General features: G+C 43.1%; 1 protein-coding gene across 1 annotated transcript in view; it reads left to right on the top strand.

Annotated features, from left to right (window-relative positions):
- Nucleotides 1-18,578, top strand: part of ssh (Protein phosphatase Slingshot) — a 142,943-nt gene that overhangs the window by 44,517 nt on the left and 79,848 nt on the right.

Genomic DNA, 18,578 nt, shown 5'->3' on the forward strand with positions numbered 1-18,578 from the left:
TTGAGAAAAACACGTTTGAAGTTTTACCTTGTGAATAACACGTCGTGTTTTTTAGAAACACAGCGGATTTTTTCCTTACTAGTTTAAGGTTTGAGCGCTTCTTGAAGAGCAGACGTGCATAAAATCAAATAATTTAATTTTGAGTGATCGGTAGATTTTTTTAAAAAAAGTCCGTCAAGTGCTGTTTTTGTACCTAACAATTGAACATGCGGAAATTTGAGTGAATTTGAGAGTAATAATGTTTTTTCAAAAATAAATATTTTCTGATAGGAAATTTGGCAACATTCGAATGCTCATCACGTCGTTTTTACTTAGCACGGCAGAGTAGCGAGGATGCTGCCGCTAATTTCACGTGCAGCGCATGGACGTGCGCGCGCGGGATATTGTGGTGCGCGGCCTTATATAGCCAAGTGACTGTTTTTAGTAACGAAACTGTCGTGTGAGTGTGAAACCGCCTCTCGTCCATCCCGCTCCGAGCCACCGTTTACAAGCAGTGGTGTGGCGTGAATTGCGATGTATCGATTGATCTGCCATTTAAACCTATGGAAAAGGATCGATAAATAGGGTGTCCGCAGCGAACACCTTAATAATCGATTCTTTACCATAGGTTAAAATGGCATTACAATCGATATATCGCAATTCACGCCACGCTACTGTTTACAAGGCCCGCCCGAGCGGCAGAAGTACTTTCGTACTGTGTAATTTTGCTCTTGTGATCGTAATTTAGTAATTACAAGCACCCCCCCCCTCCCCCGGATTCCTTCCGGCGATTCTCCTATCCGAGATCAAAACATCGTCAACGGGGTGAGAAGTTGAGCACTACAGCTAGTGGCGATTCTGCGAGTTGGCGACACTGTTTTTCCTCCATTTAAATCCATTTAAATATCGTTTTTAGGTGAGACAAGCTGCCTCACCAAGAATCGATTGTTTTACATAGATTTAAATGGAGGAAAATCGAAGTTGCCAACTTTCAAGAATCGTCACTGATTACAGGACATTTTTTCACATCAAAATTTCACGCAGAACACGTTAAACTTCTTTAAACCTTTCAAAATTAACCTATAAGTAAGAAATGAACGTTCGCAGTTTACATTGTGAACAGTGTATTCAAACCTACCGCTCGCGGAAAACTCGTAATCAACGCACGCCCAATGAGATATGCAGGGGTGCAGAAACTTCCAAGGGTTCCCCCAAAATAAATTTAGGTTCCCCCATTTTAAGTTTTCGCAGAATTTTGCCCGACGCATGAAGTAACGCGGTCGACAGTCGGGTTCCCTCAAAAACAGCGCGCTTGACATTTAGGTTCCCTCAAAGTATGCGCACTCAACAGTCAAGTTCCTCCTAAACCCTTAAAAAAAAAGAAGAAAAAAGAAAGGAAAAACCTCCCAAAGGTCCCCCCCCCCCATTTCTTCGTCCTCACATGGGTTCTCCCATTTTTCTCGTCCTCACATAGGTTCCCCCATTTCACGCGAACGGCCGATCGCATGCGGTTGGGAAGTTTCTGCACCCCTGGTCAGATATGGAAATAAACCTAATTTTTAGGCAAATAAGTAGAGCTTGATTTCACACACATTTCCTTCCTCTTCAATACAAGGTTTTAATTTTGTCGAAAACAACTTTGCACACAGGGTAATTTTTATTCCGTCGTTTAATATACAAAACTTATCAGTCGAAACAGGAAATTTCTGATACGTTTATCGTGTTCTGCGTGCAATTTCAATGCGGTGCGGACTGGGCGCCAAGCCGCACCGGTGAGCTGGTGACCAGTCGTTACCTGGACACATTGGCATAAGCCCTCGCCAATGCGGAAAAGCTCCGCTCCAAGTCGGAACTTCCACATCCAACACCCGATTTTATAATCCGTCGCGTCTGACCCGCGCCGCGGCGTTGCGGCGCGCCAGCAAGCGCAGCGCTGCAGCGTGGTCTTGTCATCGTTGCAAAGAGGCGCGCCTTCAATCCAGCTAGCGGCAACATGGACATCTCTCGTGGTCGAATAGTTATCTCAAAACGCCTTCCTCTAACGAAGTCGAATATGGATGGCTGTGGGCAAAAAACCGATTTTTATCCGATTGCACTGTTGCACACCTTCACGCATGTTCCGTTTCCATCTTTCTTTGTTTTAAGAACTTAAAAACAATTTTTCTGAAAAAATTTTCGGCGAATTTTCCTGTCGCCTTTCATGATAGAGGATTTCGCGGCGATACTTTGGTTACTTCTTTTTTCGCCCTTACATCCTCTTGTACAGCCCTGGCTAGTGTAATTTTCATATTATGTCGTGCCACGCGGGTGTAAAATTTGCGTGGTGGTAAAATATTTTAGCCCCGTACCATTGGGTTTGTGTGGCATGAAAAGATACTTCCTTTGATCATCGTTAATGTTCGCCCCACGGCAACTTATCCTATTCAACAAACGGAGCTGATTCTTAACAAAAGCTGGTAATTTTTTGAAGCTGGTTAGCTTTTCGATTTGACAGCACTGCCGCGTCACTATCCGCCTCAGGTTGTAAGAAGGGTCCATCTTGACCAGTCCCTCTCCAAACGCCTGAACTGAGCAGGTTGTCTAAATTAATTAAACAACTCGGCATTTTTATGAGCATCGTCCTCCAGGGGCGTGTCATGCTTAACGATAAATCGATTAATCTCTCATTTAAACTTAAAGAAAAGGATCGATTTTCAGGATACCCTAATAATCGATTTTTTACTATAGCTTCAAATAGGAAAATATCGATAGTCGAGGAGTTACGCCTCGCCACCGTCGATTTTCGCTATGAAAACCAGTAGAAAAGGATCGATTAGATCAGGATATCCTAATAATCGATTTTTTACCATAGCTTCAAATAGGAAAATATCGATAGTCGACGAGTTACGCCTCGCTACCGTCGTTTTTCGTTACGAAAACCAGTTTCAACCACCGGTCAGGTCGCTCCGGAAGTCTCGAATTCTGGAGCGCCGTTCGTGGAGACGCGAGCGACGATGTAATTAAATTGGCAGCTCTGCCGCTCGATGAAGCAGGAAAAACCAAATCAGATCTGAGAAAAATTAAGTTTTGAGCCCACGACCCTTCACTCTCAAGCTAGTAGTATATGAAGTGAGTATATGGAAGGCTTATCTAATAGAACCTGCTTTCGAACCTCTAATTTTAACATTTGTCGTCTCCCAGACAAAGGAACGTATATCTGTCACAGGCAATTAGTCAAATCATTTGTCAAATGCCTAGGCAAATAGTCAAATAATCTTACTTGGATTGAAATTCTGATTCTTTTGCTAATTTTAGACAAAATAATTATTCTCTCTAAGTTGATAAGAAGTTTCTGTGAAAATTGGCATCATGCAATTGTAAATAAAGTAAATCTAGTACTTAAACGAGCTTTCATCTCGTGATATTCAGCATGTCATATAATACAGACTTTTTAAAATTCTGAAAGTCAAAATATATGAGAAGCATTTGAAGGGCAAATACACGATAAGTTGGTAGTTTTGATGAATTATTACTTTCAAAACAGTGGAAACTTAATAGTTCCTCGTCAAAAACATACAAGTCTTTGTAAACCATCAAAATTTGACTATCTGCCTAGGCATTTGATGAAGTGCCTGATTTGACTATTTGCCTGCGGCATGTCCATCCCAAGATTGCAAAATTTACTCACAGAAAAAAGCAATAAAGACAAATTCCTGCTCTGATTTTACTTTATTTCTAAGTTGGAATCACAGCTTTCGAGTCGACAGAGTTGCTTTAAAATCTCCATCCTTATCTGCAGGTACCGCAACATTCTGTCATGTTTTTGTCGCTCCGTAGAAAGTGCCTCGAACGAAGCTCATTTGCGAAGTACATGCATGTTTCTTCGATTGCAGTAATTATTTTCAGTCAACTTTTCTTGCTATCGTGGTGAATAACTAGCGGGAGCAAGTGTAAGTCGAGCCGGTTTCGGAGTTTTTACGCTAATCATTATTTTCGCTACGTCTATACTCCTTGTGCAACTGTTTCGTACTTATTCGTGTAATTCGACCCATTTTCGTTTTCTCCGTTCGAGCTCGAGTTGAAATGACTTATTCATCGTTTGAAATTACGCTTTTCCCGGCAATGCTAGCTTGCATGCTGATTGAAAATTTGTTTTTGATGAGTTGGAATGAGTTTGAGTGCTTGCAGTAATTTCCATTGCACGAAAGCAATAAGTGGACAGCGTTAAGCAGAAAGGAACTAAGCCACGTCAGCTTTGCTGTCGCCTTTAATTGGGCAGTTCAAACTTTCACATGATGACGATCGTGCGGATTTTTGTGCAACCTATAGTGAATTTTCTGCATACATAGCACGCAGCGAAAATTACGAACGTTTTCTTGTAAAATAAAATTGCCGTGTTAAAGGCAATGGCTGATGTGGCTTGGTTCCGTTTGGAACGAAATGCTAAACGCAGTCCAAATGTATGTGTATCGGGAAGAATGTTTCTTTACTCGAGTTGAAGATGTATCGTACATGAAAAAAATGAATAAACCTGAATTCATTAATCACTCTTTTCCTCAATATTTTTTAAGGAATAGAATTTTGAATTATGCGACAACTAGAATGAAGTGAATTCACACCCACCCGATGCTATCCAGGGGCGTGGAATCTTCTAAGTTTCATTTCTATATGATAATGAGATTTTCGATTATCCGATTTCTATAGATAAACCCTGCAGAAAGCTTGGATTTATATGTATGTAAAAGAGGGCTCACATGCGGTAATTGAGATGCAGCAAGATTTTGCAACAGGCAAGCGGGCCCTATACATGGTACGAATTTAAACATTCTGCTATATTCTCCTTACAATTTTACGTTGAACACGATTTGCGCAACGAAAATTACTGAAATTATGTCTCTACCAAGATACCAAAGTTTTTATTTAGTATTGGTCATAAAACATCTAAATTTCCCACCCACATAAAAAACCTGTGTCTTGAATTAAATTGCGCAGTACAACGGTTTTGGCAGGCTTCTTAATGAGCATCAGTGCCTCCTTTCCCCGCCCTACGTTCTCTAAAACATAAACAATTTGCAATAGCCGGACCGAAGCCCCATTATTGAGGTTGCCATAATTTTCAATGTAGAGTGTGATCTAACGCAACTATTAATGTTTTTGTTTTGTTCATTGAGCGATGAGATTGAATTAGTGCATCCAAAAACGTTAATATCTCGCCAAAGAGTTATTCTTCATAATTTTCGTTTTTCAAATCTGGCTCTACATGAAATTATGATGAGTTACCGAGTGCTGAAATTCGCACCTTGTCAAGTGGTCCATTCGACGTGCCAGGTTCGCAAAGGGATCGATGGAAGTAGAGGCGATTTTTTTTTTTGCTTTCAGTAATAAGTTCGTTGGACCGAAACGGAGTGGCGAGCGTTATTATCCGGCGCCGGTCCTGTCAGCCATCGGCGCGGCGCGGGCAAACTCGTGGTCGTGCGTTAACACCGTAACGCGATTATAAACACGCGTCGCACCGGTAGCTGTCGCATCGCGGCGCGGCGGCGCACAGTGGATCGAGTCGATCCGAGAGGTCGGACACAACATTTTTGACTGAAACTGCAAATTTTTATGTTTATTTTGTCACATTTTCAACTGTAAGGGGTGCCTCTAGAAGAAAATTCCATGAGGAAACCAATAAAACCACTTTTAGAACTTCAAAATTTGTATAAGCGGAGTTATACTGCCGTGCTAAGAAATAACGCCGTATGAACATTCGAGAGTGCCAAATTTCCTTCATTTAAATGTTTATTTTTACGGAAATTTATCAATATTTTTCTCTGAAATTTTCAGGAACTTTGGGTGAAATTGCGAACAAAATTATCTGAAGAATTGAAAGAGAAATATTCATAAATTTTCCCGGAAATTCATTATTTATCGGAGGAGATTCGGCAACGCCTGAAGGCTCTTACGGCATTTTTCCTTAGCACGGCAGTATAAGCGTTTAAAGTTTCCAAATTTTTTCCGACTTCCCTTATTGGCTGGATCCATTGTGCGGCGGCGCAGACCTCGTTTCGCGCGAGCGTTCCGTTCGTCGGCGGGTTACGCGTTTTCCCGCGCTCGTCGATCTCAATCCCGGCGCCCACGTTGCCAAATAGTCTCGTCAAATCACTCGTTTAACCCTCGTTCAAGGGGAGATGGACGGAGATCCGGCAATCCGCGTCGCGCGTGGTGTTGAGCCTGTTGATCGTGAACCCTGCGATTGCGCAAAGCATCACTCGCCTGTCGTGCCCTGGTTCTCCCCGAGACCCTTTCCACCATCGGCGACTCCAGAAACTTGGCAACATTGTTTTTTTCTCCATTTAATCCTATGGAAATGTATCGATTCTAGGAGGGGCCTGCCGCTCGACTAGAGTACCTATATACGGGAGAGTATTGCCATCTCAATCCTTTTACTACAGTAAAAGTGTGCCGCTCTCTGATTGATCGGATATCACGAAGCCCCAAAGTTGGTCCAATGTAAACAAACAAGATGGCGACAAAGTTCTACAAAGTTCTAGACGTGATTTTGGATGTGATAGACTTTTTTTTATATCCAACTTCTGAATTGAGTTCGGATCGAACTTTCCTGGATATTTTTGCCGAAAATTAAGCTTCGGGTGTGATTATCATTCATTTCTCAGCCGATAATACGTGTTTCTCTGGGTCGGGTTTGTTTACATTGGTCCAACTTTGGAGCTCCATGATAGCCTAAAACTGATGAACCAATCAGAGAGCGGCACAGAGATGGCAATACTCTCCCGCATATTATAGGTACTCTAGCTCCGACAAGTATCGATTATTCGTCACAGGTTTAAATGGGGGAAAGCCAGTGTTGTCAAAATGCTGGATCCGTCTCTGATCTAACATGTTGGCAACATTTTCGCAACTGCATTTATACCCATGGAAATGAATCGAATATGGGCCAGACGCTCCGACAAGAATCGATTATTCAACATATGTATTAATGGAGAAATGCCATTGTTGTCGACCCGTTGGATCCGCCTCTGCTTCTCACCGCGAATGCGAGTTTTGAGCTGCGAACCGAGTTTCTGAAACGAATCAGACCGAGAATGGAGTACTTACAGAAGGAGAGTACGGACATGTCGAAATATGGAGCTCTTTTTGGGCCCAAAAAGGCAGCCAACCTTCTACACGAAAAATGTCACTGCCAATCTTCAGATTCTAATATCAAACTAAGATGGCCGAGACTGTTCATGGATGAGCGTTCTTCGGCAAAAACGTGGATACTTAAGCAAAAATTAAGTCAAATGCGTGCTTAACAAACGATATGTCGTAACGATTGTAATCATAAATCACTCTGGATACTTCGAATTCACATGTTGGCTGCCCTTATGGGTATTAAAAGCTCCACGACCCAACCTCAAAATTACCGACATGTCCGTACTCTCCCTACGTAGGCACTCTAACCAGAAAGAGTATGTCGACAGAAAGTATAGAAAAGCGCAAATTAACAACCATTTTTTCCTGGCAAACTGGATTCTTCGCCTTTTTTGGGCGGTTAGATACTTGCGTTAAATAAGGTTGCGTACAGTGGCGTGGCGTGATTTGCGATGTATCGATTGATACGCCACTCAAACCTATGAAAAAAGATCGATTATCAGGGTGTTCCCAGCGAACACCTCAGAAATCGATTCTTCACCATAGCTTCAAACGGCGAGATATCGATAATCGATCATTCACACCACGCCACTGGTCGCGTAAGAAATCGCAATGGGGAGAGGGATCGAAAAGTCGGTGAAAATGCCATACGTAACACTTGGACGGTCTAACTCATATATTTTCATTTCTGAAGTGAATCCATCATTCGGGTGGTTCCTTTAGCCGCTGTGCACGAACATACCGATGTGCGTTTCAATCTACGTTCGCTGCATGACGTTCGCGAGAGTCGAGGCTCGAGTAAATTGCGATGAATCGATTGATCTCCCGGTTAAACCAATGAAAAAGGGTCGATCATCAGGACGTCGACAACGAGCGCCTTAATAATCGATTCTTTGCCACGGCTTTAAATGGGGAAGTATCGATGGTCGATACGCCGCTGGTGTCGAGTCGTGGGAGTGGAAGGCCGAAGGTGCCGTTATCTCGGGCGAGGGTGGCCGGTGACGGGGTGTCTGTGATGGATAGCGAATTGAGAATCCTTGACCTTAAAGCAACCTGCTCTCGGGCCTCAAGCCGGGTCACCGAGTGACATTCGCAAAACGAGCTTTTGTTCTCTCCTCACAACCCGGCCCCGCCGCGGCCGTCAACGTCGTATCACTCTCATCAACAGCCTTTCCATTACGCCCTCCCGCTTACCTTCCTCTCCAATCAACGTTGAGTTTTCGATTCATCGAATTTTAGGATGATCGATAGTTGGACTGCATTTTGAAATTTGGACCTATAAATTCCGGCCCGTTTTAAGAACAACGTATGTGCCATTAGTTTCCTTATGCACATAAGTGTCTTTTCAGATGAGCCAGAATTTATAGGTCCAAATTGCAAAATGCAGTCCAGTTCAGCAATCGATTTTCAATTGATTTGTTTCACAGGGTGTGTACAAGTCCGGAATTTCCGGAAAGTTCAGAAATGGTACTGATTTTTTCATAGCGGTTCTGAAGTAGTGAAAAAGTGCGGAAATTACGCAAGAAGTCTGGAATTTTTTCAATTTTTGTCATTTTTGTCGCAATTGGAGGTACTGAGAAAGTGCTGAATTTTCCTGCTGCTGAATTTCTTGCGAATGCACTGAAAAAGCACTGTAAAAGTGCTGATTTTTGGCCAGACAGTTTTAGTAGACACCCTGTATCAAAAATTTTTGGCATTGGCTTCATACGGTTTTTAAGTGTCATGTTTGGAGTGGGCCCTTCCTCGTTCGTTGTAGGAACCAAAACTTCTTTTCTTATCACATCTAGCGCATGGTGTCCTGTCCAGTGAAGTTCGATGACCGCCTGAAACTCATGTTTTTGATTCCTTTCCTTATCAGTGCGTTTAAAGCGACCCAGTTACTGAATGCTGAACTGAATTGCTGAGCTATCAACTTTCAAAGCCACGCATTTATTTCATCTGCGAGCTTGTTTAAAATGACAGTGATACATCCGTTTCTTCCGTCAAAAATTCGGTAATTTAAGCGTTCGTCTGTCAGATGTAAAATGAAAATCCGCACGCATGCGTAGTTCACAATAACTGTGAAAAAAGCTTGAACCAACATTGAATGAAGTGTTCATTTTGCAAACCTCTGTGTAACAGAAAGTCTACATAAACCAAGTATATTCAACCAAAATTTTATTCGAAATTGCCTCCGTGTTCGTGAAATAAACGTAGGTGGTCCTCAGTCTCTGTTTTGTTTTGTCTCCTGATTGTGTGAGACCGAACTCAACAGCGATGTCAACATTCAATCAGCAGTTTTTCGATTGTGCTTTTTATTTAGCCAAGTCATCATAGTTTTACTCTCCGCTGATGCACACATCGTCGCACCTCTGGCGTAAGAGCGTATCTAGATTTCCTTATTAGCCCCAGAAAACATGGGTTTATATGTAGAACAGGGCTCACGTAGAAATTGAGATACGTCTTTACGCCACAGGAGCGACGGCATGAAGACTCGCATGCTACACTCTCGCCCTAGGATTTTCAAGTAACAATTTCACAATTTTCTTCCCAGGAACGCCATTTTCGATGAAACCGCCCAGGTTGGTGAAGGCGCATGTAAAGCGTGCTGTTTTCACGTGTCTTCATGTGTTAAGTGTTATTGTTTATAAAACATTTGGATTTCCGTGAATGTTAATCGCACTCACAAAAACCCGATTTTCACTCGCAATCGTTCAAGGTGCATTGATACGATTCTTTTGCATTTTGGAGAGCGATTCAATAATTGATTGGACAGATAATAATTTTTTTATTTTAGAATTTTGCCTAGCATGACATCACAAAGTGTTCCTTGGTAAAATTTTATGTGCAAATACCTGACTCCTTATAGCGTGATGTGACTATCGGAAATTCTCAAGAAATTACATTCAATCCAGAGAGTAACATTCGGACTGCATTTTGCAATTTGGAACTACAATACCTGCCTCGGTTTAGAGACGACGTATGCACCATTAATTTCCTCACGCGCGTAAGGTTTTTTTAACGGATGCGCCAGGAATTGTAGTTCATAATTTCAAAATGACATCGAATTGATAGATCGAGTATCGAATCACTCCTCGAAGTGCTGGAGAACTGCCTTAAGCATCACATTCATCTCGCAGGATGAAAGGTTCTTAGAAGAAGTTCGGAGAAGCCTGGAAAAGCCAGAAATTTTGATGCGTCACCTTTGAAGTTCTCCCTCCGACCAAAAACTAGACATTTTTCAAATTTAAGAGATTTCGCGTTTCAATTATAAACAAAATCAGGGAATTTTGATAATACGAACATACGCCATTATGTGTCACCTTTTTTTTTTTATAAATAAATCGTCGTTTCCAGGATGAAAGAACGTACTTCCATCCCAAGGTTGCCAAATTGACTCGAAAAAATCATTTTATATTAGAATGTACCTGCGCAACTTTCGTTGAAAAGTGTAATTTTCGGCATTGGATCAGAGGGAATATCAGTGATTTTATCCTTTAGAAAACCTCAACATTCTCCTGGTCGAAGTGTAATTCGCGCGGGAAATTTGACTACATCAAGGCGTGGCGTGCTTTGAGATATATCGAATGATCTGCCATTCGACCTTATTGAAAAAGATCGATGTACAGGGTGTTCGCAACGAACACCTTAATAATCGATTCTTTAACATAGCTTCAAGTGGAGAAATATCGACAGTCGATCATTCACGCCACGCCACTGGACAACATTGAAATGGAGTTAGTTCTTTTGTGAGAGGAACGACAAAATATTTGATATTTTCCATCTGTAGATTCAAACTCCGGTTCATTTCTTGATGACACCCGCACTCGGCCCCGCTCATCCGTGGTCGGCCGCGTGCTAGCATTCCCATCGGAAAATTTTACCGGTCGACCTTCCTGCCTACAGAAGGCCTCCCGGCAGCAATAATCTGGGGCCGTCGATGGGGCGAGTAATTTCTGTCACATTCCCTTGCATGAATCGATTATAATGGATGCACGCACCGCGCATACAAATGAGCCACCAAGAACCAAAACATTCCAGGAAAATTGCTCATTTATTAACGCGCGCAGAATTTCTGTACCCCGCTTCCATAGAGGGGGTCACAAGAAGTTCCACATTGTTAATCCTTCCTCCTTTGTTCGCCGTCGTGGAGCCCGTCGCGAATTATTTGAATGGGAATCCGAATAGCTATCAACTATCGATCGGGAAGATCTGCGCCCCTAGAACTATAATCGCAGGATGACAAGTTATTGAAAAGTCACGGGAAACACCGGAAAAAAAACACATTGGATCTAGAGTCCAGACTCTCGGAAACATTGACAAGAAAAATACTCTTGATTCAATCGGATTTTTGCTTGAATCAAAACGAAATCCGCTTAAATTAAGAGGCTTGGTTCTTGATTTAAGCTAGATTCTGATTGAATCAAGAGTACTTTTCTTTGTCGATGTTTTTAAGAGTCTGGACTCTAGATCCAATGTGGTGTTTGTTTTTTTTTTTTTTTTTCCAGTGAACCTTGATTTGTCGAATAATTTTGCACAATCCCGTAACTGCGGAAATTTGGCGGCGAAACCTCGAAGTCACTTAACACTTTTACATGCAAAAAGAAAACAAGAGCCAATGTCAGTCAGTGAAAAATCAAGGAATTACATGTCCTAAAACTCTTAAAATGTCAGGGTCAGGGATAAGTTAGGGAATTTTGAAATCCATGTTGCAGGCCTCCTCTACTTCTATTTCTACCTCTAATCAGTTTAATTTTAGTAGTATTCTACAAGATATCTCTTCAAGAATCGCTCAGTTGAATTCGAACTCAGTTTTGCTTCCGAAGGTCCTCGAAAAAGTCTGCAATTGAATAATTTGAAACTACTTAAGTGATCTTTACTTCATGGCAATGAAAAGCTGGCAAGCCCCATGAGGGTAATTTATTTATAGTGTGTCAACGAAAAAAGAAAACAAAGGACCTATTTTTACTAGGCCTACGTCAAGTCATTCATCAGGTCATGACATGCTTTCAATTTTGACTTCCGATCGGTTTGATTCTGTGTCGAATTTTTTCTAATTTTCGTCACGGCCCACCGTTACAATAGAACGACCTAACTTCCCACGAAAGCGGTGCTGCAATTCAATTTTGAACATTGAAAAGACGACTGGCATTAGAAGGGGGTCCTCGCTGATCACCTCCTCTCCTCTCATTGTGCAGTTGCAACTGTATTGAGGGCAGACTTATGTTAACCTCATTTCTACGCATTTGTTTGAAAATGCACCAAGAAATAGAAAGTGCTCCAGGTGCCGCGAGGGCCCAGAGCAATAAAATTTTTGATGACTCAACACCCCGAGTGAAGAATGAGCTGGCTGCCATTTCGCGGCGCCTCGAAACTCGTAGTTGTCGGAACTGCTCAAAAATCACGAGTACCGGCTGGCTGTCCGCCGGAATCTCGAGATTCATCATCTCTCGTGGCAAGGCCGGTCAAGTGTCTTTGTTTACCAACAGCAAATCTGCAAATGAATCAGGTGAAACGAAATTCGTTTCACTTCGCAGTCGTCCGTGATGAGAGTCAAATAATCGATGCTGTTGTCCGACCAACTCGACCTGAGAGCGACGTTGCCAGCTCGGCAGCAATGTTCTCATTCCACAATAATATCCGATCGCGTACTCAATGGACCACTAGACAAGGTACGAATTTAAGCATTCTGATACATGTTTCTGAACCAGAATTTCACGTAGAACACGATTCGCGCAACGAAAATTACTGAAACCAACTCCTAACGAAGATATTAACGTTTTTATTTCACATTGGTTACGAGGAATTTGAACTGCCCGCTCACAAGAAACTCAAAGCTCTACGTGAGTCAAATCGCGCACTACAACGGTTTCAGCAAGCTTCTCAATCGAGCAATGTTCATTTCCCACCATGTGTTGTTCAAACTATTAGCAATTTGCAATAGCTGAGCCAAAGCGTTAAGATTGAGGTTGCCAGATTTTTATATCGCAGAGACTGTCATGATAAACGTTTAGCGCGCGATGTGAATCACGTAGAGCATTGAGTTTTCATGAGCGGGTGGTTTGAATTCACGCATCAAGAATCATTAAGTATCTTCGTAAGGAGTTGATTTCGGTAATTTTCGTTGTGCGTATCGTGTTCTACGTGAAATTTTGGTTAAGAAACATGTATCAGAATGCTGAAATTCGTACCTTGTCTAGTAGTCCATTCGTGACGAACTGTATTGGTCCGAATCGGATTTGTCGCTCGGATATGCGTTAAAATGATAACAAGTAGCAACGAGACCTTGTGAAATGCACGATACATTACCGCAAATGATGAGGAACTCTCAACTCGTATCTGGTATTGGTTTAGTGGAATCAGTTCGCATAGGAAGGAAGTCTGGTAGTAGCTACTACATTGGGGCAATGGATTGCATTTTGCAAAAAGGAACCAGGAGCATTGCAATGTCGCTAAGATTCATGTGCAACTTCTTTTGTCTTGGAATAAAAACCTGATTATCCATTAACAATTTCTATTTTACTTGCTAAAAACTGTAAATTTACGACAAAAATTACCATGAAAATTTCATATTTTTTCATGATTTCAGTAATTGTATTGCAAAGGATGAAATGCACAATCTTAGCATCATTACAATACGTCTGGTTCCTTTTTGCAAAATGCAATCCATATGATCCCTAGCAAATCCAATAGCCAGAACCCTATTTTTGGTCATGTCATACATGCGTCTAGTAGATCAACCAGCTGGATTGCTTAAAAGTCAGGAGCCTGGTACTGGTTATTTTATTACCTGAGGACCCAGTGACAAGGCGTGAGTGATCGAAAATCGATATTTCCCCATTGGAAGCTGTGGTAAAGAATCGATTATTAAGGTGTAGGTTGCGAACATCCTGCTTAACGATCCTTTTCCGTAGGTTTAAACAACAGATCGATTAATCGCAAAGTACACCACGCCACTGTGTGGATCATGTGCTGTAAAGCCCTTCAGCACAGTAGCCACTACCGAGCAGTCTCGTCCGTGTGACGTGTGGCCCCTCACAGTCTCACGAGATCTGCGTGATATCGCATTGCTGGAGTCTACACCTTCACTTCAGGATCCAATTTAACACGCGGAGACTCAAAATGTGCTCAGGTCCCCACGTGTGTATCGGATAATCACGTCATCCCACTTGGGGGACTCAATACTTCTGCTCATCCCCACGTGTATATCGAAAAAGCATGTCATCCCACTTGTGAGGACTTGTCCCCATATTATCGACAGATTCCTTAAAATACCTCCGTAAGCCCCCCCCCCCCCCTTTCCAGAAAGACTCCGCGGTAGTTATGATAGGTTAGGTTCGTTTAAGTGAGGTTATGTAAGATTAGGTTCGGTTAATTAAGGATTTATTAAGTAAGGTCAGGATAAGTTAAACATGCCTGAAAATGAAGTAGGCCCCAACGACCCTACGTATGCTGATATGTGCATGTGTAGGAGTAGGACTGTAGGATAATGCCCATTTCAGTGAAAGGAGCCCAACAGTCGGTCTGCGGATGGATGGGACGAACACTGTTAACATCCTTATCCCATCACGATTTTGGCAGGCCCACCGATATCGTGACACCTCGCGTGCCTCACTCATCCTGTGAGAGTCTTTTGTCAGGCCAGCGAAAGAGTCGTCTCGCGCTCGTGTCCGTCGCGAAACCACCGAGAATCAGCATTTTTCATTAATATTTCATTGTCTGCCCCTCTTCAACTTTACCCCCTCTCCTCCTCCCCACCCTCGGCGCACCACACTGCCCTGCCAAGGAAAAACGCCGTATGAACATTCGAGAGTTGCCAAATTTCCCCGAGTAAAAAATCGACTTTTCAGGAAAATCATGCGTATTTTCCCTCGAAATGTCAAGAAGTTTTTGATTAAATTGCGGTCACAATCGTCTGAAAAATCGAATAAAAAAAATACTCACAATTTTTCCATTAAATTCGGTTTTTATTGACGGGAATGTGGCAACGTCTGGAAGCTCATACGGCGTTCTTCCTCTGCACGGCGGCAGCGTAACTCTTAATGACTCCTCGGCGAGGCGGGCAGCGGGAGAGCAGGCGTGCAAAAGACCAGATGAAAGTTGAGCTCCGGGAACTGGTTTGATTAGTGCCGGGGGAGGAGGGGGAGGAGGGAGTGAAAAAAAGTTCCGTGCGCGGCCTTTAAATTCGTCGAGATGAGATGTCGGTGAATCATCTTCACACACGACACGTTCCTTTTGTCCGCTTGACATCGCTACACTACTACACCGTGCTCTCGAACCACGCGGCGCACAAGTGAGCGAGTCAGCGAGAGAAGTTGGACAAAACGTGGAAATTTAGAAAGCTCAGAACTTCGTCGATACAAAACGTTGAGGTTTTTAAAGCGGTTTCATCGTCAAATTTTCTACGAGACGCACCACTCAAACTTTAAATTTTGACGTTATTAACCCGAAAATTAGAAGTTTTGGTTCAAAATTCCGTGTGCGACCTCTGCACGGCGCATCCGCTTCCCTGTGCGGTGCACTCTCGCAACCGGTAGTGGTCGTTCCACATTACCGAACGACATAAAAAGGCGACGGATCCTCTCCGTTTCGCACTCTCTTTCTTTGCTTCCCCTTTCTTTTTTATCAGCTTTTTCGGTACCTGTCCGAACGACCGGACCGGGGTATTTCGAGGTCATGAGTCCACCGTGACGCACAACCGGTTAAGGAAAAGCGCCGCATGAACAAGTAGCGCTAAAGCGAAGCCTGACTGATCGGCTATCGATGTTTTCCCATTTGAACCTGCGGTTAAGAATGGACTGTCTAGATATTTGTTGAGAACGCCCTCATAATCGATCCTCTCCTGTAGATGTAACGGGTGATCAATCGATTTATCGCAAATCACGAAAAATATCGTGTCGTCAAAACTTGTGAATGGCTTCGATTATCCTCATGTTTTCCATCGGCGAAACTTTATTTTTGCACGAAGTGCATGTGTCTCGTGAAAAGCATGGAAATGCGTTAGAGCGGGATGAGTAATATACGAGCGATGTCAGGGTAAGTTACCAAAGATTTTATTCCGAAACCTTGAAAAGTCAAGAAAAATACAAGAAGTTTTAAAAAATTCATGGAATTTTGTCGCTCACAGAAGTATGGATTATTTTTCTTAAAAACAATTATTCGATAAGAAAAAATGTAGCAATGTTTAAACGTAGGTGTGCAGAATGTTCACGAACCAAAGACCGATCGGTCGTTCGCGAACTGCGTAGGTCACGACTTCGAATAGTGAATGATATAACATTTATTACGTTTTTGCTCAAAATGCGCACTATTTTTGCGTACACGTTTCAATGTTATGCACGCGCACTGCCCTCTACGCATTTCCAAATAGAGTGCGCATCTCGAAACTTATTTGTAGCGCGATTCGTGAGTCAAGAACCGAGAGTGTGACTATGGCGCGGGCTCGGGGTGACGGTGCGGCGCGGTGCTTGAAGTATTCCTACAGTTTTGCAGGCGCCTCCCGCGATCGTATTTCGCGCGAAGTTCAAAGGATCCGACATTTTTCCGGAAGATGAGGTCCCTTTTCTCAGGTCTGGTCACAATTACGAGGCAACAAAACTTTCTCGCCTATCCGCAGCAATGAAAAAGAACTTGGTCTCTTTTTCGCTGACTCAGAGACTTTAACGCAGAGTCGAAACGTTTGATAGGCCGAAACGCGTGATATAACTATTTCAACTTCCAAGAAGGTACAATTGCATATCCACGGTATGAAAGAGAACTTGAACTCTTCTCGGCTGACACGGAGATTCAAACGCAGATTAGAAAAGTTGTACGGGGCGAACCGCGAACCCGTGATAAATTCATTTTGACTTGCAAGAAGTATAATCGCATGTCCACAAAGTGAAAGAGACCGTAAACTCTTTTCAGCCGATTCAGAGACTTCAACACATGAGTAGAAAAGGTGGATGGGGCGAAACACGGGATAAAATACCTTGACCTCCAAGAATATAAAATTGATTATTCGCAGAATGAAGGAAGACGTGGTGTCATCTATGTTATCTATAATCCCAACGATTCGGTTTGTCAAACTCAACTGTCAGTCGGTGTAATTGGACGTTTGTTTCGTATAACCGACCATATGAGGATAAAAGAACAGATGAAAGAAGTTCCGATACATGAATAAAAAAATATGTTTTTATTCTGGATGCTGAATCCTGAACATGCTGCTTTTTACGAAAACTTATCACAAGGATGTTTATATTTTGCAATCAGTATATAGCATATTAGTGCAAGCACTAGTTTGAATCGTTAAGAATTTTTTTTCAGCCGGCGTAATTTTCGGCCAAGGGGTCGGTAAGAGTATACCTGTGTCTCCCTTACCTTGCCCAATGGGCCCCCAAAAATCTGCTAAAACGGACCCTAGCGGGCCCAGTTCGTTCGGAATTTAGGCAAGATTGCCAGTCAGGGAATACCGGGAAATGTCAGGGAATTTTGAAAAGTCAGGGAAAACCTGGGAATGTCAGAAAAAATGACGGAAATGTCAGGTTAAATCGTCAAATCACCTTCACTTGCTCACTTGCGAATTTCGCCCGAAAACTATTTCTAATTACGTCTTTTTAACAATCTGGCATTTGCTCAATTGTCAGGGATTACACCAAAATTTGTTTGGGAAATCAGGGAAGTGTCAGGGAATTTCATTTTCCAAATTCTGTGGCAACCCTGGATTTAGAACTTCCGCTGCGATTTCCTCAAATTTGGGGACGGGTCCCTTTTCGATACGATGGCAACTCTGCTGGACGTGGAAGGATATTGAATTTGAAGCCCGGCGCCTCGGCTTGGTCGCGGAACTGGTTCGTTGGTCGTCGGTATCAGTGCAATATCGACCAACTTTCTTTCTGTTAAACGACTCGTGCCGCCCGGCCCGGCCCGGTGCCCGCCCGCCCGCCCTCGCCCGTCGTCCGTCGTCGTGCCGTTGACAAACTCTAATTACAGTGTTGGCTCCCATGCAGAACCGCCAGCCGCTCAGCCGTAGAGCACACTTCCCTTTTCTCGCCAACGTTTAATCATGAGCCCTTTGGAAAATTATCCCGAGGAGGTGTCGGGTGTTGCTCTTGTGTTGGGCCATTGTCGTCCGGCGCGGCGCGGCGTCGCGACGTCTTCCTCTTCCGCACCGCGACGCCGACGTCTCGTCACATCATTTCGTCGCCGCGGCGTCTCAATCCGTAACAGTCATAGGTCGTAGTTACGGAGACAACGGGCACTCTCGCTCCGCTTTTGTTTCGTCCGATCCAACGGAACGAAACTCCGGAACCTCCCCCCGTTGTCGCAAGCTCCGGAGCATTTCCAGTCGAGGAGGAGAGAATCACTTACGATTAGATGCAAGTATACGTCTCAACTTTTACTTCCGCTTTCTCGTAAAACTCCCGGGTTACCCAAGAGAGCAGCATGGAACCGCTAATAAAATAAGTAACTTCAAACTTCGGATTTTTCGCCCCCCCTCCCCCTCGTACAACTTACGTGACGTA

Source organism: Bemisia tabaci, chromosome 1 (assembly GCF_918797505.1).
Source record: "Bemisia tabaci chromosome 1, PGI_BMITA_v3".
Taxonomy (NCBI): Eukaryota; Metazoa; Arthropoda; class Insecta; order Hemiptera; family Aleyrodidae; genus Bemisia; species Bemisia tabaci.